This window comes from Coregonus lavaretus (genome assembly GCF_964263955.1).
Source record: "Coregonus lavaretus genome assembly, chromosome: 25".
Taxonomy (NCBI): domain Eukaryota; kingdom Metazoa; phylum Chordata; class Actinopteri; order Salmoniformes; family Salmonidae; genus Coregonus; species Coregonus lavaretus.
The window spans coordinates 27,417,112-27,441,743 of NC_140012.1; the positions used below are offsets into that span (position 1 = coordinate 27,417,112).

Genomic DNA, 24,632 nt, shown 5'->3' on the forward strand with positions numbered 1-24,632 from the left:
TTAAATTCCGGTTTCATGAAAGGGGTCAGATAACAATTTTTTCTCACGCGATCTAATTCAGTCCCTCCTTGAAACAATTATCACGTATTCCGATGGATCATCAAGTCTCACACGTATACAACATTATACGATCATTTGCTAACACTATCCGTAACCTAGAGGTCGTAACTGCTCCAGTTTCATGAAACAGACAGAGTTAGAGCAAATCCCCAGTTGTTTACGCGACTTTTGACCTGATTACTGTATCTATCGCACACAACGAAAATTATCCCCCTTCCTGTTTATATTGTAAAGACTGTATCTCGTACAATCTCAATATTAACTAGATTATTTTGGTAATAGCTATTTACCTAGGGTCAATTACGGACCCCCCTTCCTTCCATCATAATAATTATTACTTCCTTTGAGATTTTGGTAACTATTCTCTGCCCTTCACAAGAATTACTATTCTTATGCAAGTTCAAATCATTTCACCAAAATCCATGAATAAAAATTACTGACCTTTTCCTTGCATTTTGGATTTAAATGATTTTTCAAACTCGTTAACGTCTTTATCGTTCATAAGAGTAATCACCGGCCTGTTTATAACCTTAACGTCGAAGGCCAGGACTATTCTCCACGGATGCAATCACCCGCCCGTGCACGGTTTCGGTGTCCTTAGAACGACAAAGACGTATTTAAGCTCCGCTCGAAGGACCACTTGTCACGAGAATTTCTATCTCTAATTCAACCTAAGCTTGAATCATTACCAGAGGTTGTAAGGCTCTGGTTTTAATCATAAATGATTCAAGGTCCACAACCAGCAAGAATGATCTGTATTTTTATTCATGGAGAGCTCTGGCGCCAAAACCCATACACTCCTGTTTTATACCCCTTGACACACAAAGGCACTTTGCTCCGCCCACCTTTAGGAGGATTTTTTTAACCCGTTTTCTCAGTCCCCTTCACCCTGGAATGTTTAGTCCCGCCCCCCTCTGTTAGTGGGTTGCCACTACATTATAACTCTAACACCGTTCACACATTTATACTGTATTTGGGGTGAAATCCTTTAGCCATTATTCTTAAAATACAAATTAATCTAACAGATTCAGAATAGGTGGCAAGGAATAAGATAGTCCTAAATATTTCAAAACCTAAAAGCATTGTATTTGGGACAAATCATTCACTAAACCCTAAACCTCAACTAAATCTTGTAATGAATCATGTAGAAATTGAGCAAGTTGAGGTGACTAAACTGCTTGGAGTAACCCTGGATTGTAAACTGTCATGGTCAAAACATGTTGATACAACAGTAGCTAAGATGGGGAGAAGTCTGTCCATAATAAAGCGCTGCTCTGCCTATCCTACAGGCCCTGTTCAGTCGTGTGGTCAGGTGCCACAAAGCGGTACCTCGGAAAATTACAATTGACTCAGAACAGGGCAGCACGGCTGGCCCTTAAATGTACACGGAGAGCTAACATTAATAATATGCATGTAAATCTCTCATGGCTCAAAGTGGAGGAGAGATTAACTTCATCCCTACTTGTTTTTGTAAGAAGTGTTTACATGTTAAATGCACCGAGGTGTCTGTTTAAACTACTAGCACACAGCTCGGACACCCATGCATACCCCACAAGACATGCCACCAAAGGTCTCCTCACAATCCCCAAGTCAAGAACAGACTATGGGAGGAGCACAGTACTACATAGAGCCATGGCTACATGGAACTCTATTCCACATCAGGTAACTGATGCAAGCAGTAGAATCCGATTTTTAAAAAATAAGATAAAAATACACCTTATGGTACAGCGGGGACTGTGAAGAGACACACACACAGGCACAGACACACATACACATGATAAGACACGCACTCTACACACACGCATACATGGATTTTGTATTGTAGATATGTGATAGTAGTGTAGTGACCTGAGGGAACACACTTAATGTGTTGTGAAAAGTGTTTTGAAGTGTAATGTCATGTAATATTTTAAATTGCATTCGGAATGTATTCAGACCCCTTCCCTTTTTCCACATATTTTTACCTTACAGCCTAAAATTGATTAAATTGGGTTTTCTCCTCATCAATCTACAAACAACACCCCATAATGACAAAGCAAAAACATGTTTTTAGAAATGTATTAAAAAAAAAAACTCAAATCAACATTTACATAAGTATTCAGACCCTTTACTCAGTATTTTGGCAGCGATTACAGCCTCGAGTTACAGCCTTGGCAGCAGCTAATAGGGATCCTTAATAAATACAAATACACTGCTGCTACTCTGTTTATTATCTATGCATAGTCACTTTACCCCTACATACATGTACATATTACCTCAATTACCTCGACTAACTCGTACCCCTGCACATTGACTCGGTACCAGTATCCCTTGTATATAGTCTTGTTATTGTTATTTTATTGTGTTACTATTTTTCCTTGAGTTTTTTTAGCACATTTTTCTTACTTACATATTAAAAAACTCTGCATTGTTGGTTAAATGCTTGTAATTAAGTAAGCATTTCATGGTAAAGTCTACACCTGTTGTATTCGGGGCATGTGACATATAATATGTAATTTAATTTAATGAGAGAGGGTGTGTGAGCATGCTCCACAGAGGGACAGAGTGTGCATGTGTTTAGTTAGGCTTGGGAGATATACCATTTATACCATATACCAGGGTATTTTGAAATACCGACGATATGACTTTCAATACCGTTTATTGAAAATCATACTGTGTCACTATGTCGCCTGGCTCTCTGTCTGCATAGTTCTTAACAGTCCTGATTTACAAACACACACTTTGCTACACAGGCCTGCCTAATGACCTGTCCAATACTTTATCGATAATTAAACAATTTTCACAAGCGGTCTGCTTTTTGCCACCATTAATTTTCACTCCTCTTTCTCCGTCCATCCTCCTCTCTCACCACACCTCTTTCCTAATTTATTCCAGTACAGCTCACAAAGAATTGTGTGCTTGCGGGCCTGTGTGACTATGTATGTGTGTGTTCATATACTGTATGACTGAGTTTGTGCTTAGTGGGGAGGGTTTCATCTGTGAGCAGTCCAATGCTGGGATGAAACCTCAGTGGGAATGAGGTGAGTGAAGATGACTTCAGTCCACAGTCAGTTAGTATGTGTCTCTGTGCTCATTCCCTCTGGCAGTGACTAAGAGGTCTGTGCTCTGTAGGTGTGGCCAATTGTTCCTCTCCTCCTTCATTTGTCTCCATCTGTCTGTCTCTTCTGTCTACTCCCTCCTTCCCCATCCCCTCATCTCTCACTTTCTCCATCACACCTCCTCTCTTTCACGTCTTCAATCCTCCCTCCTACACTTTCTATCCATCTCTATCACCCTCTCTCTCTCTCTCTCTCCAACTTTCTCTCAGAGAGTATACATTTACTGTAGAGGAGGAGTGTAATGGTGGACTAGCTCTAAGCCTATGCAGCCACTGGGTGAGCCATGGTGCTGTTATGCTAATTCATGGTGGACCTGTCATATTCTAGTAGGCTCTGTAGAGCATGAGTGACAGCTGAGGAGCCTGTGGTTTCCATTTTGACGAGTCAGTATAGTCCACAGACCTCCTTTCCCCTGTTCTTACACCCCTCCTCACCCCTCCTCACCCCCAGTGTCAGAGTCAGAGGAGGAAAAGGAGAATGTGCTCGCTAAGAAGTTTTGGGGAGTTGGGAAAGGATGCACTTCCAACGTGTCTGTGCTGCTGAAACCTCATGCAGACCAGCACTGTTAAAATATTTTTCTTAATGTTTGCCTTTCATAAATACTAAGAGATAGATGGACGTAAATACTCCTTCATTTGATTTTATTGTATTGTGGATTCTCTCAGCGGCACGCAGAGGGCAAAACATAAAGACATCTGCAGAGTAATTTATTTTCACGCCATTTTTGTGATTAATATTATCATTTTAATTTCAAGAGTTGGCAAACAATGGCAGTTAGTCATCTTCATGGACTTTTGCCAGCCAAGAGGGAGTAATTCATATCGATTCTCCTGCAACAGATAGCAGGTGGGTGTGTACTGATAGCTGGCACCACTGTTTGTCTCTGACCGAGAGGGCGGATAGATAGGGAGGGGTATTGGATTTATGCCTTTTATATTTTAGTAGATGCTCATATCTAAAGTGACTTACAGGAGCAATTAAGGTTAAGTGCCTTGCTCAAGGGCACATCAACATATGTTTCACCTAGTCGGCTCTGGGATTCGAACCAGCAACCTTCTGGTTACTGGCCCAACGCGCTTAACACTAGCCTACCTGCCAGCCATTTGCCCTTTTGTCTAAAGGTTAAGTACTGCTTGTTGCTTGATATTCCTGTGTTGGTTTTTAGATGCAGTCCCTGCACTCAGCTCTTGGGTGAGCTTTGCCTTTCTCTCCACTTTGGCTCTTGTGTGATATACTTTTCACTTACTTTAGGTCACATGTTAAGTCAACATGGTAATATGAACACAAAACACAACATCATTACAGATTTGATAGGCAGCGAGGAATAAGAATGGACAAAAGTCAGTCGAGAATACCATTTTCCCAAACCATACTGATACATAAACTAGATGTCTCCACTCCTCTGTACCTCTTCTGTAGCACCTGTTATCATCACTATGATGATAGTCATTATCCGGGAGGTTTATTCCATTCAACAGAGCCAATAATTACAACAACAAAAAACAAGTTGCTTTGATACAAAATAAAAGGTCCACCTTTCAGCTGTGTTGAGGAGAATATTCAGTGTCTGGATGTCTGGACAACTTGGAAGTGTTGTGTCACGGAGCAGGGTACGATTATCATGACGCACTAAATCAATGCAATTAGAATTCAGCCAATCACCATCAGTGACTCTGTGAGAGGGGCACCTGTCATATCAGCATAGAAGTGTGTGTGAGAGTGTATTTATACCCATTAACAATGGGATGAATTCCAAGTAATGTGTCTGACACACACAGACACACACACATGCATAGAATTTCAAACATAACCACACACACACACACACTTCTTCACGTCCCTTTGCACCACCCTGAATGTTCATCTAAACATGCCTCTGCCATCCATGCCCTCCTTCCCATCCTGCCCCCTGGCGCACACACACACACTCTAACATCTCATCAGTGGCTTTCTTTACTCTGCATGTTTTATAGGAATTAGCAAAGGGCTCCCCAGCCTCGTATTAAGACCTGTTCTGTGCTGTAATTCATACATAATTCATGTTCTGTGCTGTAATTCATACATAATTCATGCATCCTCCGCACTTATTCAACAGAGATGAAGAGCCTCTTACTGAGTGGATGCCAAGTGTGACTATTTACAAGGGGAGCAAGGGTCAGCCGATAGGCTCCAGGGGGAGGGAGGGAAAGAGGGGGGAGGAAAAGAGGGAGGAGAAGCAGGGAGAAGGGAAGGAGGGAGGGAAGGTTAAGCGGATGGAAGGAGGGAAAGTAGGGAGGGAAGGAAGAGGGAGAGGACTAAAGAGAAAAATCGAAAACCAAGACCTTGTGAATGAAAGACTGAGGAGGAAAGAGAAAATTGGTAAAAGGGAAAGTGAGGAAAAGTGTTGTGTTTCAATCATGAAAACGTACATAAACACAATCGATATGATACGATATACTTTATTGTCCATTTATTTACATGGGAATTCCTTTTGTGAAGTCAACATACAAATACACGAACACAACACAATACACTGAGTATACCAAACATACCCCATTAAATATTTTGTCTTGCCCATTCACCCTTTCAATGGCACACATACACAAGCCATGTCTCAATTGTCTCAAGGCTTGAAAATCCTTCTTTAACCACTCGCCTCCCCTTCATTTACACTGATTGAAGTGGATTTAACAACTGACATCTGTAAGGGATCATAGCTTTCACCTGGATGCAGTCTATGTCATGGAAAGAGCAGGTGTTCTTAATATTTTGTACACTCAGTGAATATTACATGCATGACAGAAAACTGGAAGGTTAGTTCACAAGTCACACATTTACATTTTCACATATTCAAAGCCTCTGTGACCTACTGTCCGACCGTGTTTTGGGCCTGCATTTATCCTATGTCCCACTGTTCAGCAGCCTGATGGCTGATGGAATTTAATTTGCCCTGCTCTTATTCTGCCAGTCCAACATATTGTTCACTCACTGCACCAAATGACCAGCTCAACTATTTAAAAAAGCAACAACTGATGAACAGGTAAATAAGCTGTTTAGTGATAGAACCATTTGACAACAGTTGATAACATAGCAAGAACATTATGTCCACAACATTCTGCCTTGCCAGTCATAATTGCCCACGTGTGGGCGTATTGATCCTTCCAATAGCCACAGTCTTAATTGCTCGGAATTGCATTCAAGTGAACTGAAAAGACTTTCAGAGAAACGGAGAGAGAGCGAGAGAAAGAAAGAGAGAGAGGAAAGGAAAGGAAGCAGTCACTTCCAGATTGCCTGGTCGGCCTTTGACATAAGTTCACGGTGAAGTACTTAATGTCCTCTTTTCTGTTTTACTTTCCCTCCAGCGCTTCAAATAACTATGATTTCGTTTTATTGTGGCGAGCGGGCCGGACCGTCGGGCTGCGAAGAGCAGCTTAAATTGTATGGCGGTGGCGTGGGGGCTTGGAATAGTACATCACCCAGTCCTGATTACAGCCTTGTAAAGGGAAAGAGAGAGGAAGAAGAGAGAGGGAGGTAAAGGGATAGAGAGAGGAAGAAGAGAGAGGGAGGTAAAGGGAAAGAGAGAGGAAGAAGAGAGAGGGAGGTAAAGGGAAAGAGAGAGGAAGAAGAGAGAGGGAGGTAAAGGGAAAGAGAGAGGAAGAAGAGAGAGGGAGGTAAAGGGATAGAGAGTGGAAGAAGAGAGAGGGAGGTAAAGGGATAGAGAGAGGAAGAAGAGAGAGGGAGGTAAAGGGAAAGAGAGAGGAAGAAGAGAGAGGGAGGTAAAGGGAAAGAGAGAGGAAGAAGAGAGAGGGAGGTAAAGGGAAAGAGAGAGGAAGAAGAGAGAGGGAGGTAAAGGGAAAGAGAGAGGAAGAAGAGAGAGGGAGGTAAAGGGAAAGAGAGAGGAAGAAGAGAGAGGGAGGTAAAGGGATAGAGAGTGGAAGAAGAGAGAGGGAGGTAAAGGGATAGAGAGAGGAAGAAGAGAGAGGGAGGTAAAGGGAAAGAGAGAGGAAGAAGAGAGAGGGAGGTAAAGGGATAGAGAGAGGAAGAAGAGAGAGGGAGGTAAAGGGATAGAGAGAGGAAGAAGAGAGAGGGAGGTAAAGGGAAAGAGAGAGGAAGAAGAGAGAGGGAGGTAAAGGGAAAGAGAGAGGAAGAAGAGAGAGGGAGGTAAAGGGAAAGAGAGAGGAAGAAGAGGGAGGGAGGTAAAGGGATAGAGAGAGGAAGAAGAGAGAGGGAGGTAAAGGGATAGAGAGAAAAGGGACAGAGCAGCCATTAGACCAGATCCATTTCCACAAACAAGTGCTCAATCTCAAGGTAAAAGGACAAGGCATTTTTTCTCTCTTTCCCTCTCCCTTTAGGCTTTAAACAGTACTCTACTGTTCCCTTCTCAGATACTCTATTGCCCTCAAATTCAAATCTGGACCTCGAAGCCAGTTCCACTGTTTTTTTTTCATTCTTCCCCTCTAATCAGCGACTGATTTAGATCCGGGACACCAGGTGGGTGCAAGTAATTATCAGGTAGAAAAGAAAACCAGCAGTACTCCGGCCCTTGTAGGGTAAGATTTGAATACCCCTGCTCCATTGTGTTCTGTGAGTTCTCCATCCCCACACATTGCAGAGCATTGGACAATGTGTTGGGATCCTCCCTAGATAACCAATGAGGTAGATAGGGATTTAAAAACAGTGGCTAGCCTATAGGATGCAACTGTGTAGAAAGTTGTGGACATGTACGACAATCAACTCAATACAGCTCTCGAATGCATTGCACTCTGCTGCTCAGTTCACAGTTGTGCTTTTTCAGAGGGGAAAGTGAGGTGAGACAATACCCATATAACACATATAATAAGAGAAGAAAATGATAGTTCTGCTTTGTAGGTATATTTACTGATCCCTTGGCGTGCATATCAATTATAAATCCCCTCAAAGAGGGGATAAAGCTAATTTTTAAACCCTTCTCTGTGTCTCTCAGGCTGTATATTATATTTAAATGGTGATTATGAAGGAATCATTTTGGAAAACAAGGTCCTTGTCATTAGCTTGGCCTCCATTTCATCCAACAGAGCATCCCGCTCAATGAACTGTCATATAGACAAAACAAGGCACCTACATCAATGTCATGAGAATCATAGACTTACATAACATACTCAAAGATCACTGTCTGCATCTCAAATGGCACCCTATTGTCTCTTTAGTGCACTACACTTGACCAGGGCCCATAGCGAAAGGGGACGCAGAATGTGTGTTGCTTTCACAGGGACACTTTAGTATGCTAAATGCATCAGTGGCAGTTTTTCTTCTCTATTAGGATGTTTTAGAAAGGATTTATGCGGGCCTTTTCTTGAAATTATATTATTTAATTAATTCAGAAATAATCAAATAATTACCTATTTTTACCCCTCTCTCCCCATTGAGTGCATATCATTATCTCGCTAAACAATTCTAGTGAGGATGAGCGAAAGAGTTATCAGTCTGCAATATGAAATACTTCGATGTCCCCACCTCTGCTTCAACCGAACTCACACAAGGGATGTGTCTGTATGTTTTCTTGAAATATACACTTGCAATAATGTTATTATCCGTTTCTTAATTACTTCTTCCCCAGAGGAGCTGAATGAATCCAGGCCTGGCGCCATGAGGGGGCAAAAGGGGGCAATGCCCCCTTAGTTGGAATATTGTGCCCCCTCAGTTTTGTATCCCTATCCTGCCCCCTCCGTCATGCCCAACCGATTTGTTGTATATGCTTCATACAATGAACTCCTTTGCACGCATCATACGTACGTCATACACATTTTACCAGTTGAAAAAAAACTAATTTTGATTGGCCTTCACAGTAGAAGGGCAGGGTCAACTTGACCATTTAGGGTTACTTTCAAAGCTACGCATTATGAAAAATTAATAATAATCACTGCGCAGCTGGATGGAATTTAGCTAATGTTAACAGTTAGTTAGGTAGCTGATAGCATAACGGATATTAGAAAGTGGCTTCACCAGGGCACAACGGCAGCATATGATCAAAGCGGCAGGGAGGGGGAGAAGCCTGCCACAGAGGCCAAGGCCGCTGAGCTGACGCTAATCACCGAGGCCAAGGCCGCCGAGCCCAGCAGCAAAGGCACCTGCGCAACCGTCTTGCAGCCTGGTGACATAGGATGTAACCAACCCAAGGAGGGGCCTGCAGCCGCCAAGACCGAACCTAGCAGCAGCACCGGCAGGATATTACAAGCACCGACGCCTCCATTAGAGCCTGACGACCTCGGTGATGAGGAGCCAGCGCAGGTTTGTCTGGGGAAATACCCAACCTGCCTGTACTGTGGGAGAAAACTGGCATTTTGTAACGCGTGGTTCAAAGGCAGAGAGTGGCTGGAAGGCAGATGCAGCTTTCTGCTATCCTAAATTTTACATCGGCTCCAATGCTAACGCCGATAAGGCATTCACCCAAACTGGATATAATAACTGGGGACTGGGGAGGCACGCATCAAGCAAATAACATTTGAAATGCATGGTACTTTGGACAGAAAGACAAGCAAGGAATGCACAGGAAACAGAGATTTCAACACTTTTTTGCACAGCTTGCAAGAAATCGTATGTATTTGTCATCGATTGTGGACAGAAAAAATAGTGAAGGAAGTAGGTGATTCATGGTACACACTTAAAGTGGATGGAACTAAACAATTCAATTGTACTCTGTTACATGGGCGAAAACAACTGTGTTTGTGAGCGGCTACTGTCAATGGCAACAAGTAAAGAATGTGATGCTTTATCGCTGACTATCTTGGTCCTGTCAGCGCTAACAAATGTTGGCCTTGACACCGAGAAGATTCTTAGTCAATGTTATGATGGGGCCAGTGTGATGTCTGGTAAACATGGGGGCATGCAAAAGGTAGTGCAGGACAAGCTGAATCGTGAAGTGCCGTATGTGCATTGCTTTAACCACCAGCTGCATTTAGTCATAGTGGACACTATGTCCACTGAGGGTGCATTGGATTACTTTTTTAATGTATGTAATTCCCTTTACAAGTTTCTCAGGAAACCATCTGTGGCTGCGCAATATATGGGAGAGAAACTGAAACGGCTGCTTGAGCAGCGATGGACTGGTCATCTAGCCACGATGAGTGTCATTATATTACAAGCATATATTCCATGGAGAATAAGAGCACTTCCTCCCAGCTGCCCACTGCACTGAGGCTAGGAAACACTATCACCACCGATAAATCTACAATAATAGAGAATTTCAACAAGCATTTTGCTACGGCTGGCCATGCTTTCCACCTGGCTACCACTACCCCGGCCACCAACTCTGCACCCTCCGCTGCAACTAGCCCATGCCCCCCCCCCCCCCGCTTCTCCTTCACACAAATTCAGACAGCTGATGTTCTGAATGAGCTGCAAAATCTGGACCCCTACAAATCAGCTGGGCTAGACAATCTGGGCCCTTTCTTTCTAAAACTAGCAGCCGAAATTGTCGCAACCCCTATTACTAGCCTGTTCAACCTCTCTTTCGTAACGTCTGAGATCCCCAGAGATTGGAAAGCTGCCGCGGTCATCCCCCTCTTCAAAGGGGGTGACACTCTAGATCCAAACTGTTACAGACCTATATCCATCCTGCCCTGCCTTTTGAAAGTTTTTGAAAGCCAAGTTAACAAACAGATCACTGACCATTTCGAATCCCACCGTACCTTCTCCGCTATGCAATCCGGTTTCAGAGCTGGTCATGGGTGCACTTCAGCCACGCTCAAGGTCCTAAACGATATTATAACCGCGATCGATAATAGACAGTACTGTGCAGCCGTCTTCATAGACCTGGCCAAGGCTTTCGACTCTGTCAACCACCGCATTCTTATTGGCAGACTAAATAGCCTTGGTTTCTCAAATGACTGCCTCGCCTGGTTCACCAACTACTTCTCAGATAGAGTTCAATGTGTCAAATCGGAGGGCCTGTTGTCTGGACCTATGGCAGTCTCTATGGGGGTGCCACAGGGTTCAATTCTTGGGCCGACTCTTTTCTCCGTGTATATCATTGATGTCGCTCTTGCTGCTGGTGACTCTCAGATCCACCTCTACGCAGACGACACCATTTTGTATACATCTGGCCCTTCATTGGACACTGTGTTAACAAACCTCCAAACGAGCTTCAATGCCATACAACACTCCTTCAGTAGCCTCCAACTGCTCTTAAACACTAGTAAAACTAAATGCATGCTCTTCAATCGAACGCTGCTGGCACCCGCAAACCCGACTAGAATCACCACTCTCGACGGGTCTGACCTAGAGTATGTGGACAACTACAAATACCTAGGTGTCTGGTTAGACTGTAAACTCTCCTTCCAGACTCACATTAAGAATCTCCAATCCAAAGTTAAATCTAGAATCGGCTTCCTATTTCGCAACAAAGCCTCCTTCACTCATGCTCCCAAACATGCCCTCGTAAAACTGACTATCCTACCGATCCTTGACTTCGGCGATGTCATTTACAAAATAGCCTCCAACACTCTATTCAGCAAATTGGATGTAGTCTATCACAGTGCCATCCGTTTTGTCTCCAAAGCCCCATACACTACCCACCACTGTGACCTGTACGCTCTTGTTGGCTGGTCCTCACTACATGTTCGTCGTCAAACCCACTGGCTCCAGGCCATCTATAAATCACTGCTAGGCAAATCCCCGCCTTATCTTAGCTCATTGGTCACCATGGCAGCACCCACCCGTAGTCTGCGCTCCAGCAGGTATATCTCACTGGTCATTCCCAAAGCCAACACCTCCTTTGGCCGCCATTCCTTCCAGTTCTCTGCTGCCAATGACTGGAACGAATTGCAAAAAATCTCTGAAGCTGGAGACTCTTATCTCCCTCACTAACTTTAAGCATCAGTTGTCAGAGCACCTTACCGATCACTGCACCTGTACACAGCCCATCTGAAATTAGCCCACCCAACTACCTCATCCCTATATTGTTATTTATTTTTCTCTTTTGCACCCCAGTATCTCTATTTGCACATAATCTCTTGCACATCTAGCATTCCAGTGTTAATACTAATTGTAATTATTTTGCACTATAGCCTATTTATTGCCTTACCTCCATAACTTGCTACATTTGCACACACTGTATATATATTTTCTGTTGTATTTTTTTGACTTTATGTTTTTTTACCCCATATGTAACTCTGTGTTGTTGTTTTTATCGCACTGCTTTGCTTTATCTTGGCCAGGTCGCAGTTGTAAATGAGAACTTGTTCTCAACTGGCTTACCTGGTTAAATAAAGGTGAAATAAAAAAATAAAATTTAAATAAAATGATAAAATCTCTGGACAGCATCATCCACCTGCTCAGAGAAATTGAGAGTACCTATGGTACAGAGCTTCTGCCAAACGGCAAAGAGTAGTGAGTAGTAATCTAAAAAAATATGTTGGTCGAAACAACAATGGGCCAGCAAGAAGAGGATAATGAGAGGGAGTGCAAAATACTGTTTTTCAGCACTCTGGATGCTGTACCGGGAGAAATGTCAACAAGATTTAACGAACGAAACAGCCAACTTGTTGAGGCCCTGTGTGCATTGCACCCAGAGAATGAAACCTTTATGGATGTGGAAAACGTGAAACCACTGCTGGACTTCATCTCAGGAGACTTTGTGGAAGCTGAGTTTACTGTCGCACGCCAGTTTCTGGAGAAGAAAAATTGACACATCCGGGCCTCTAACAGCAATGCCGACTGTGATGATGGCATTGAAGCTGGGATGAACATTTGGAGCATCCACGGGAACTTGCGAGAACTATTTTTCAACATTGAAAAACGTATACAGTGAGTACAGACGGAGCATGTTGCACAGGAGAAAAGCGCAGCTGAATCAACTGGCATTTGAGAGGGATCTTACAAGCAAATTCCGTGGGGAGTGGAACGAGAGACTGCTGAGGAGGTTCAACACAGCATCAAGGTGGCTGCAACTCTTTTGATTCTAGGTAAGAACTGGCAGCCTGGCTGGGATTTTATTATTTTGTTATTTGCTAGCTTTTGGAAATGCGTGGCAAATGTCAGAAATAGGCGTAGACGTGATTTTCTTTATTGGCGTTGCTGCCAAGTCTACTGCTTGATTTCTGTAATGTGATTGGATTAGAAATGTTTGGTTTATAAAATAATCAGATTGTTTTTAATGTTGTTTTATATGGTAGAAGAGGTGTTTTGCATTACATTGATGAGGGTGGGCAGACCTTGACCAATGGTTGAGTAACGATGTAGCTATAGTGTTGCCATAAACAACTCCTTGCTATGGAATACTAATTTCTCTGTTATCATAAGCAGCGTAGTACGGCACTCTTGTGGGAAGACAAATTGGTAGCTGCGTCCAAGCCGCATTGTACCGATAAGTCGTGGTTGTGCATTGTACATTATTGTTTGCTTTCCACAATTGGAGATGCATTGTATTGGCATGGGGAAGTGTTATTACGGTAATTAGCAACTGTTTTGCATTGCATTGATGGGTATTGTGCATGTAGCTGTGTAGCGTTGTCATAACTTGCAATTTCTTGAGCCGGTTATGAATTGTCCATGTTTGTAAAGCAGTGCAGTAGCCTGTATTCTTGCGGCAAGACAGCCATGCGTGGCTGCAAATACATTGTGTGTAATTGTACTATTGATTATTATCCATCCTGTGTTATCAGCAAGCGAAAATAGTTGTGCCCCCTTAGTCATTTCTGATGCCCCCTTGCCGAGTTAATCCTGCCGCCGGGCCTGACTGAATCTAACATCCAACAATGTATAACAAACAAACATACTTAATAGAAGAGAGGCTATCTACACAACAATATTATTTTTTATCATATTAGAAGTCATTGTTGGAGGACAAACCTTCAAATTCCTGTCCTAAAACATTTAGGATATAACGAACATTTAATAAAATAGAAAGACCAAACCTAATGGAAGAATATCATAGATAAAGTCTCACAACACTAACATCCCCGTATTACAAAACAGGAATAGAATCAAGAGAAGATGTTTACGCATCATGACTATGAGAGTCACCGCGGTCATGCTAACATATGGAACATTATTTTCCATCCCTTTCTATGAATGCATCTCTCTAAAGACTCGATGCGTCCCAAAAAGCACCCTATTCCCTTTACAGTGCACTACTTTTGACCAGGGCACATTGGGCTCTGGTCAAAAGTAGTGCACTATATAGGGAATAGGGTACCATTTGAGACAAACACTATGTGTGCCCACAGCCCACAGCAAATTGCAAACAATGAGAGAGAGAATTGTACTGTTTTTTCCCTAATTGCATGAGAGGTAAACTGGGCAGTAGTTTTTTCTTAAATAAAAATAATTAGAGTTCTGGTAAAATTCTGCAATGACCTTCAGGAGTCGGTCTTCAGGGAACACACACACACACGAACGAACGCACACACACACACACACACACACACACACACACACACACACACACACACACACAAACACACACACACACAAACACAATTTCCTGAAGGACATTATTTTCAGAATCAAAGAAAAGCAATTGCTGCATGGCTGGCAAAGCTATTTCTTGGCACATTCATACTAATTCCATGAAAATGTGCAGCTTAATAAAAAAAATTAATCAGACTGAGGGAGAATGGAGTAAGATTATGTTAATTTTATAGCCTATTATTCCACTGACTATATATGTAATTGTTTTTACCAACTCAGAGCATCTGTTAAAAAAAAATATTTAAAAGACATAAAGAATGTGGATCCAGTAATACATAATGATTCAATTTCCTTTCTACCTCCCTGAAAGAGACGGCTTTACCACTGAAATAAAAAATACAGTTGAAGTCGGAAGTTTACATACACCTTAGCCAAATACATTTAAACTCAGTTTTTCACAATTCCTGACATTTAATCCTAGTAAAAATTCCCTGTCTTAGGTCAGTTAGGATCACCACTTTATTTTAAGAATGTGAAATGTCAGAATAATAGTAGAGAGAATGATTTATTTAAGCTTTTATTTCTTTCATCACATTTCCAGTGGGTCAGAAGTTTACATACACTCAATTAGTATTTGGTAGCATTGCCTTTAAATTGTTTAACTTGCGTCAAACATTTCGGGTAGCCTTCCACAAGCTTCCCACAATAGGTTGGGTGAATTTTGGCCCATTCCTCCTGACAGAGCTGGTGTAACTGAGTCAGGATTGTAGGCCTCCTTGCTCGCACATGCTTTTTCAGTTCTGCCCACACATTTTCTATAGGATTGAGGTCAAGGCTTTGTGATGGCCACTCCAATACCTTGACTTTGTTGTCCTTAAGCCATTTTGCCACAACTTTGGAAGTATGCTTGGGGTCATTGTCCATTTGGAAGACCCATTTGCGACCAAGCTTTAACTTCCTGACTGATGTCTTGAGATGTTGCTTCAATATATCCACATAATTCTCCTTCCTCATGATGCCATCTATTTTGTGAAGTGCACCAGTCCCTCCTGCAGCAAAGCACCCCCACAGCATGATGCTGCCACCCCCGTGCTTCACGGTTGGGATGGTGTTCTTCGGCTTGCAAGAACCCCCTTTTTCCTCCAAACATAACGATGGTCATTATGGCCAAACAGTTATATTTTTGTTTCATCAAACCAGAGGACATTTCTCCAAAAAGTACAATCTTTGTCCTCATGTGCAGTTGCAAACCGTAGCCTGGCTTTTTTATGGCGGTTTTGGAGCAGTGGCTTCTTCCTTGCTGAGCGGCCTTTCAGGTTATGTCGATATAGTACTTGTTTTACTGTGGATATAGATACTTTTGTACCTGTTTCCTCCAGCATCTTCACAAGGTCCTTTGCTGTTGTTCTGGGACTGATTTGCACTTTTCGCACCAAAGTACGTTCATCTCTAGGAGACAGAACGCATCTCCTTCCTGAGCGGTATGAGGGCTGCGTGGTCCCATGGTGTTTATACTTGAGTACTTTTGTTTGTACAGATTAACATGGTACTTTCAGGCATTTGGAAATTGCTCCCAAGGATGAACCAGACTTGTGGAGGTCTACCATTTGTTTTGATTTTCCCATGATGTCAAGCAAAGAGGCACTGAGTTTGAAGGTAGCCCTTGAAATACATCCACAGGTACACCTCCAATTGACTCAAAATGATGTCAATTAGCCGATCAGAAGCTTCTAAAGCCATGACATCATTTTCTGGAATTTTCCAAGCTGTTTAAAGGCACAGTCAACTTCTGACCCACCGGAATTGTGACACAGTGAATTATAAGTGAAATAATCTGTCTGTAAACAATTGTTGGAAAAAATGACTTGTGTCATGCACAAAGTAGATGTCCTAACCGACTTGCCAAAACTATAGTTTGTTAGCAAGAAATGGTTGAAAAACGAGTTTTAATGACTCCAACCTAAGTGTATGTAAACTTCCGACTTCATCTGTATAAGTAAATTATATAAATAATTTCAATGAAATCTGGATGAAAATACCAGACTTAAGACACAAAGGCTTTACACAACACAGCACGAAACCAACCCACCCACCCACGCAACACACCTGCACTACCACAAACACAAATCTCCTAACACCAAACTGCACAAACATACAGTACAAACACAATGTTGCTTATTTTTCTACCACACACAAAACATATGCTCAACAGACCCTGAACAAAAGAATGCATGATTAAATGCATGATTAAATAAAATGGAAAACCCAACTCATCAAAATACTTTTGATTCACTTAATCACCCGAGCGCACTTAATTAGTGGGCACAGGAAGCAGCATGGGAGTAAACATGGGAGGCAGCGTCACATAGAGATGCAGCTGTATTCTCCAGAGGCTTTTCATCCACAGGGAAAAGGAAAGGGAATCATAGTTGTGTCCTAAATGCCCCCCTATTCCCTATATAGTGCACTACTTTTGACCAGGGCCCATAGTGTACTATATAGTTAAAAGGATGCCATTTGGGACGCAGCCATGGGTGAGCCAGCTGTAACTGTAGCTGTACTAGCTACTAACTACATCCATCCACCCATCAACGCTGCCTACTGTCTACTACTGCCCACAATCAAGGCAAGCCTCTCAACATCACATAACTCTCTACTCTCCATCTAACTACCACTCCTTTTTTCTCTCTCTCTCGTCTATCCATCCCTCCGCTCCAAGCACATCTCTTTATCTTTTCATCTGTCCATTTCCATGCTTTTCTCTCTCTCGCTCGCTTTCTTTCTCCCAGCCCCCTCTCTCTCTCTGTCTGGCTGTGTCCTTGATGTCTGTGAAAATGCACACTCAGACCATGTGAAGCGTCTGTTTCAAGTTGAAATGGAGATGATGTACCATTGTAGACATTGTTCTAGGGCCACTTTACATATCAATGTGGATATACCATTCCTCAGCACCCCGTCCTTAATTGAAAAGCTCTTTCCCCCGAAAAGATTTGCAGTCAAATTCATGAATAATTGAAATGAATGAAGAGATGGAGGAGATATACAGTAGCTACCCAATATGTCTGATCTTTGATACTGGTAACGAAAAAATAAATTCAGGAACTGCTTCGCTTTCACTACTTTACTTTATTTCCACTGTCAAAAATTGGGAAAATATATTAAATTATTTAGGCTTTCACACTCTGCTACTTCTACGTAATATGCTCCAACCAGATCGACATATAATAATTGTGGCCTGTAGAAAACCTTTTACGTTAAACCAATATGCCTTTGCGACTGATTTTGTTGTACCAGATATTTAGCCTTTGATGATAATGGTGATTTGGTATATCTGCTTTGAAGGCAACTTACTGAGAAATGAAAGCGCAAACTGCCTATGCCTGAATACTCTGAAGCAATATCCTCTCTCTGCACTGTGCTGTGGCTAAAGTTCAACCTAGTTCTCCTGTTTTCTAAATAAGAGACTTTGGAAGTGCGGCAACATGAGACTAGCCAAAAGTCCACCCTCAGCGAGGTCGGCAGTAAGAGGATGCATCCAATTTTCAGGGGAAATGAAAACAGAGCCTGTGACGCGACGTCCACTTTTGGATGTTAATAAGGCGACACTCCATCTTAACTGCTCTTCCACATTTACTGGATTGGTTCAACAGTGCAGAAGAGAACCTCCCCCAACAGTTTTATTTTTCTCGTCAGGACCAGAAAGAAATGCCCCTCAGGCTGCTACGTTAGGTTACACAATGGGTTACCATACCATTATGGTGATCATACACTCCCAAAAGGATTTCCAGCCACACTTATCCCATTGTCTTACGTCAGATAGCGCATCGATTCCGCCTGCACTAATCTGTATCGTATCTCACAAAGGATAATGAGATACAGTACCTTCAGAAAGTATTCACACCCCTTGAGATGTTTTGTCACTGGCCAACACACAATACCCCATAATATCAAAGTGGAATTATGTTTTTCAAAATATTTACAAATTGAGTCATGAAGTATTCAACCCCTTTGTTATGGCAAGCCTAAATAAGTTCAGGAGTAAAGCTTTTGCTTAACAAGTCACATAATAAGTTGCATGGACTCACTCTGTGTGCAATAATAATGTTTAACATGATCTTTGAATGACTACCTCATCTCTGTACCCCACACATACAATTATCTGTAAGGTCCCTCAGTCGAGCAGTGAATTTCAAACACAGATTCAACCACAAGTACCAGGGAGGTTTTCCAATGCCTCACAAAGAAGGGCACCTATTGGTAGATGGGTAAAAAGCAGACATTGAATAACCCTTTGAGCATGGTGAAGTTATTAATTACACTTTGGATGGTATATCAATACACCCTGTCACTACAAAGATACAGGCATCTTTCCTAACACATTTGCCGGAGAGGAAGGAAACATTTTACATTTACATTTTTGTCATTTAGCAGACACTCTTATCCAGAGCGACTTACAGTTAGTGAATACATTATTTTTTTTATACTGGCCCCCCGTGTAACTTTTTTGTCCTGAATACAAAGTATTATGTTTGGGGCAAATCTAATACAACACATTACTGAGTATCACTATCCATATTTTCAAGCATAGTGGTGGCTGTATCATGTTATGGGTATGCTTGTAATCGTTAAGGACTGGGGAGCTTTTCAGAATAAAAAAACAAATGGAATGGAGCTAAGCACAGGCAAAATCCTAGAGGAAAACCTGGTTCAGTTTGCTTTCCACCAGACACTGGGAAATGAATTCACCTTTCACCAGGACAATAACCTAAAACAGAACACCAAATCTACACTGGAGTTGCTTACCAAGAAGACAGTGAAAGTTCCTGATGGCCGAGTTACAGTTTTGACTTAAATCTACTTTCAAACCTATGGCAAGACCTGAAAATGATTGTCTAGCAATGATCAACAGAGCTTGAAGAATTTTGAAAAGAATAATGTGAAAATCTTGCACAATCCAGGTGTGGAAAGCTCTTTGAGACTTACCCAGAAAGACTCACAGCTGTAATCGCAGCCGAAGGTGCTTCTATAAAGTATTGACTTAGGGGTGTGAATACTTATGTAAATTAGATATTTCGGTACTTCATTTTCAATAAATTTGCAAAAATTCGAAGAATATGTTTTCACTTTGTCATTATGGGGTATTGTGTGTAGATAGGTGAGAATATAACATATATTTAATCGATTTTGAATTCAGGCTGTAACACAACAAAATGTGTAATACTGAAGTCAAGGCGTATGAATAATTTCTGAAGGTACTGTAGATCAAAAGTAGTTTGTCTACAATATGCTGTTTAACATTCTAAATGATCACCAAGGTGACATCATCTGCTGAAGCCCATTTCTGCCTGAAAACAGTCTAAATTAATTTAAGCTAAAATAATAAACCTGTCAATTATGTTAAGGACTCTTCTGCTTCACCGAGCAGTATTTCTTAAGTTTGACAATGGGTATGAAAGCTAGCATAAATTTGTTCAACATAGCTTGCTAGCTGAGCCAGTCACTGAAACGATGCTGCTAACCAACCTATTTAGTGCTGCACGCACACTGCTGACGCTAGTAACTAGCAAGCTACTGTAATAATACTAATGCTAACATTATTATGAGTTTTTATGAAGCAGCTGTTTTGCCGTGAGTGATTGCAGTAACGTTAGCTCCCCAAGTCAGCTCAGCTGCTGTGCTCAGCTGAACCAATGATACAAAGTAACGTTAGCAATCGCGGAGAAACATGATGATCTACGGACTGACTTCTGATAACAGTCCCTCTAATTTTGGGGCTGCATGTCTACAACTTCAAGGTAATTTAAACAAGCTAAGTAAGCTTTTTTATGTCAGTAAAGGTAGAGCTATAGTGGCTTGCGAAAGTATTCACCCCTGTTGGCATTTTTCCTATTTTGTTGCCTTACAACCTGGAATTAAAATTGATTTTTGGGAGTTTGTATCATTTGATTTACACAACATGCCTACCACTTTGAAGATGCAAAATATTTTTTATTGTGAAACAAACAAGAAATAAGACAAAAAAAACAGAAAACTTGAGCGTGCATTCACCGCCCCAAAGTCAATCCTTTGTAGAGCCACCTTTTGCAGCAATTACAGCTGCAAGTCTCTTGGGGTATGTCTCTATAAGCTTGGCACATCTAGCCACTGGGATTTTCTCCCATTCTTCAAGGCAAAACTGCTCCAGCTCCTTTATAATAAATTAATATGCCATTTAGCAGACGCTTTTATCCAAAGTGACTTACAGTCATATGTGCATACATTTTTACGTATGGGTGGTCCCGGGGATCAAACCCACTACCCTGGCATTACAAGCGCCATGCTCTACCAATTGAGCTACAGAGGACCACCTTTAAGCTGGATGGGTTCCTCTGGTGTACAGCAATCTTTAAGTCATACCACATATTCTCAATTGTATTGAGGTTTAGGCTTTGACAAGGCCATTCCAAGACATTTAAACGTTTCCCCTTAAACCACTGGAGTGTTGCTTTAGCAGTATGCTTAGGGTCTTTGTCCTACTGGAAGGTGAACCTCCGTCCCAGTCTCAAATCTCTGGAAGACTGAAACAGGTTTCCCTCAAGAATTTCCCTGTATTTAGCGCCATCCATCATTCCTTCAATTCTGACCAGTTTCCCAGTCCCTGCCGATGAAAAACATTCCCACAGCATAATGCTGCCACCACCATGCCTCACTGTGGGGATGGTATTCTCGGGGTGATGAGAGGTGTTGGGTTTGTGCCAGACATAGCGTTTTCCTTGATGGCCAAAAAGCTCAATTTTAGTCTCATCTGACCAGATTACCTTCTTCCATATGTTTGGGGAGTCTCCCACATGCCTTTTGGCGAACACCAATTGTGTTTGCTTATTTTTTTCTTTAAGCAATGGCTTTTTTCTGGCCACTCTTCCATAAAGCCCAGCTCTGTGGAGTGTACGGCTTAAAGTGGTCCTATGGACAGAACGCCAATCTCCGTTGTGGAGCTTTGCAGATCCTTCAGGGTTATCTTTGGTCTCTTTGTTGCCTCTCTGATTAATGCCCTCCTTGCCTGATCCGTGAGTTTTGGTGGGCAGCCCTCTCTTGGCAGGTTTGTTGTGGTGCCATATTCTTTCCATTTTTTAATAATGGATTTAATGGTGCTTCGTGGGATGTTCAAAGTTTCTGATATTTTTTTATAACCCAACCCTGATCTGTACTTCTCCACAACTTTGTCCCTGACCTGTTTGGAGAGCTCCTTGGTCTTCATGGTGCCCCTTGCTTAGTGGTGTTGCAGACTCTGGGGCCTTTCAGAACAGGTGTATATATACTGAGATCATGTGACAGATCATGTGACACTTAGATTGCACATAGGTGGACTTTATTTAACTAATTATGTAACTTCTGAAGGTAATTGGTTGCACCAGATCTGCACCAATTTTCCGTTATTTATTTTTTAGAATTTTTTGAAAGAGGTAATTTTTTTTATTTCACTTCAACATTTTGGACTATTTTGTGTATGTCCATTACATGAAATCCAAATCCAAATTCATTTAAATTACAGGTTGTAATGCAACAAAATAGGAAAAACGGCAAGAGGATTAATACTTTTACAAGGCACTGTAGCTAGCTATGTCAGTAACATGGTTAGCTACAGCTAAATCAAATCAAATCACATTTTATTTGTCACATACACATGTTTAGAAGATGTTATTGCGGGTGTAGCGAAATGCTTGTGTTTCTAGCTCCAACAGTGCAGTATATCTAACAATTCACAACAATACACACAACCTAAAAGTAAAAGAATGGAATTAAGGAATATATAAGTATTATAAATATTAGGATGAGCAATGTCGGAGTGGCATAGACTAAAATACAGTAGAATAGAATACAGTATATACATATAAGATGAGTAAAGCAAAAATATGTAAACATTATTAGAGTGACTAGGGCAGCAACCTCTAAGGTGCAGGGTTACGTAACCGGATGGAAGCCGCCTAGTGATGGCTATTTAACAGTGTGATGGCCTTGAGATAGAAGCTGTTTTTCAGTCTCTCAATCCCAGCTTTGATGCACCTGTACTGACCTCGCCTTCTGGATGATAGCAGGGTGAACAGGCAGTGGCTCGAGTGGTTGTTGTCCTTGATGATCTTTTTGGCCTTCCTGTGACATAGGGTGCTGTAGGTGTACTGGAGGGCAGGTAGTTTGCCCACAGTGATGCGTTGGGCAGACCGCACCACCCTCTGGGGAGCCCTGCGGTTGCGGGCGGTGCAGTTGCCATACCAGGCAGTGATACAGCCTGACAGGATGCTCTCAATTTTGCATCTGTAAAGGTTTGTGAGGGGTTTAGGTGCCAAGCCAAATTTCTTCAGCCTCCTGAGGTTTCAGATCGTCAGTGATGTGTACGTTGAGGAACTTGAAGCTTTCCACCTGCTCCACAGCGGTCCCGTCGATGTGGATTGAGCGTGCTCCCTCTGCTGTTTCCTGAAGTATACTGTCAGCTCCTTTATTTTGTCAACATTGAGGGAGAGGTTATCTTCCTGGCACCACACTCCCACCTCCTCTCTGTTGGCTGTCTCATAATTGTTGGTAATCAGGCCTACTACTGTTGTGTTGTCTCCAAACTTGATGATTGAGTTGGAGGCGTGCGTGGCCACACAGTCATGGGTGAACAGGGTGTACAGGAGGGGGCTGAGCATGCACCCTTGTGGGGCCCATGTGTTGAGGATCAGCAAAGTGGAGATGTTGTTTCCTACCTTCACCACCTGGGGGCGGCCCGTCAGGAAGTCCAGGATCCAGTCGCGCAGGACGGGTTTCAGACCCAGGGTCCCGAGCTTAATGATGAGCTTGGAGGGTACTATGGTGTTGAATTATGAGCTATAGTCAATAAACAGCATTCTTACATAGGTATTCTTCTTGTCCAGATGGGATAGGGCAGTGTGCAGTGCGATGGCGATTGCATCGTCTGTGGATCTATTGGGGCGGTAAGCAAATTGAAGTGGGTCTAGGGTGTCAGGTAAGGTAAAGGTGATATGATCCTTAACTAGCCTCTCAAAGCACTTCAGTTACCTTTGCTTTCTTGGGTACAGGAACAATGGTGGACATCTTGAAGCAAGTGGGGGCAGCAGACTGGGATAGGGAGAGATTGAATATGTCCGTAAATACTCGCTTGCTCTGAGGACGCGGCTAGGGATGCCGTCTGGGCCAGCATTCTTGCGAGGGTTAACACGCTTAAACGTCTTACTCACGTCGGCCATGGAGAAGGAGAACCCACAGTCCTTGGTAGCGGGCCACGTCGGTGGCACTGTGTTATTCTCAAAGCCGGCGAAGAAGTTGTTTAGCTTATCCGGAAGCAAGACGTCGGTGTCCGCGATGTGGCTAGTTTTCCCTTTGTAGTCCGTGATTGTCTGTAGACCATGCCACATACATGTATGTCTTGTGTCTGAGCCGTTGAATTGCGACTCCACTTTGTCTCTATACTGACGTTTTGCCTATTTGATTGCCTTACGGAGGGAATAACTACACTGTTTGTGTTCGGTCATATTCCTAGTCACCTTGCCATGGTTAAATGCGGATATTCGCGCTTTCAGTTTTTGCGAATGCAGCCATCAATCCATGGTTTCTGGTTAGGGTAGGTTTTAATAGTCACAGTGGGTACAACATCTCCTATACACTTCCTAATAAACTCAGTCACCGTATCTGTGTATTCGTCAATGTTATTCTAGCTAGCCGGAACATATCCCAATCTGCGTGATCAAAACAATCTTGAAGCATGGATTCCAATTGGTCAGACCAGCGTTGAATAGTCCTTAGCACGGGTACTTCCTGTTTGAGTTTCTGCCTATAGGAAGGGAGGAGCAAAATGGAGCCTTGTAGGCATCCCGGAAGTTGGAGTAGCAGTGGTCAGGTGTTTTAGCAGCGCGAGTATTACAGTCAATGTGTTGATAGAACTTCGGTAGCGTTTCCCTCAAATTTGCTTTGTTAAAATCCCCAGCTACAATAAATGCGGCCTCAGGATATGTGCTTTCCAGTTTGCATAAAGTCCAGTGAAGTTCTTTGAGGGCCGTCGTGGTATCTGCTTGAGGGGGAATATACACGGCTTTGACTATAACTGAAGAGAATTCTCTTGGGAGGTAATAC

The 24,632-nt window shown here is 42.4% G+C and overlaps 1 protein-coding gene across 1 annotated transcript in view; it reads right to left on the reverse strand.

Annotated features, from left to right (window-relative positions):
* The window catches only part of LOC311100351 (putative nuclease HARBI1), a 1,214,110-nt gene extending 1,189,895 nt beyond the window's left edge, over positions 1-24,215 (reverse strand). The window contains exon 1 of the mRNA XM_084141247.1: positions 23,741-24,215. The gene's annotated coding sequence lies outside the window, so the exon portion shown is untranslated. The remainder of the gene's footprint in view (positions 1-23,740) is intronic.
* Positions 24,216-24,632: the final 417 nt, after the last annotated feature.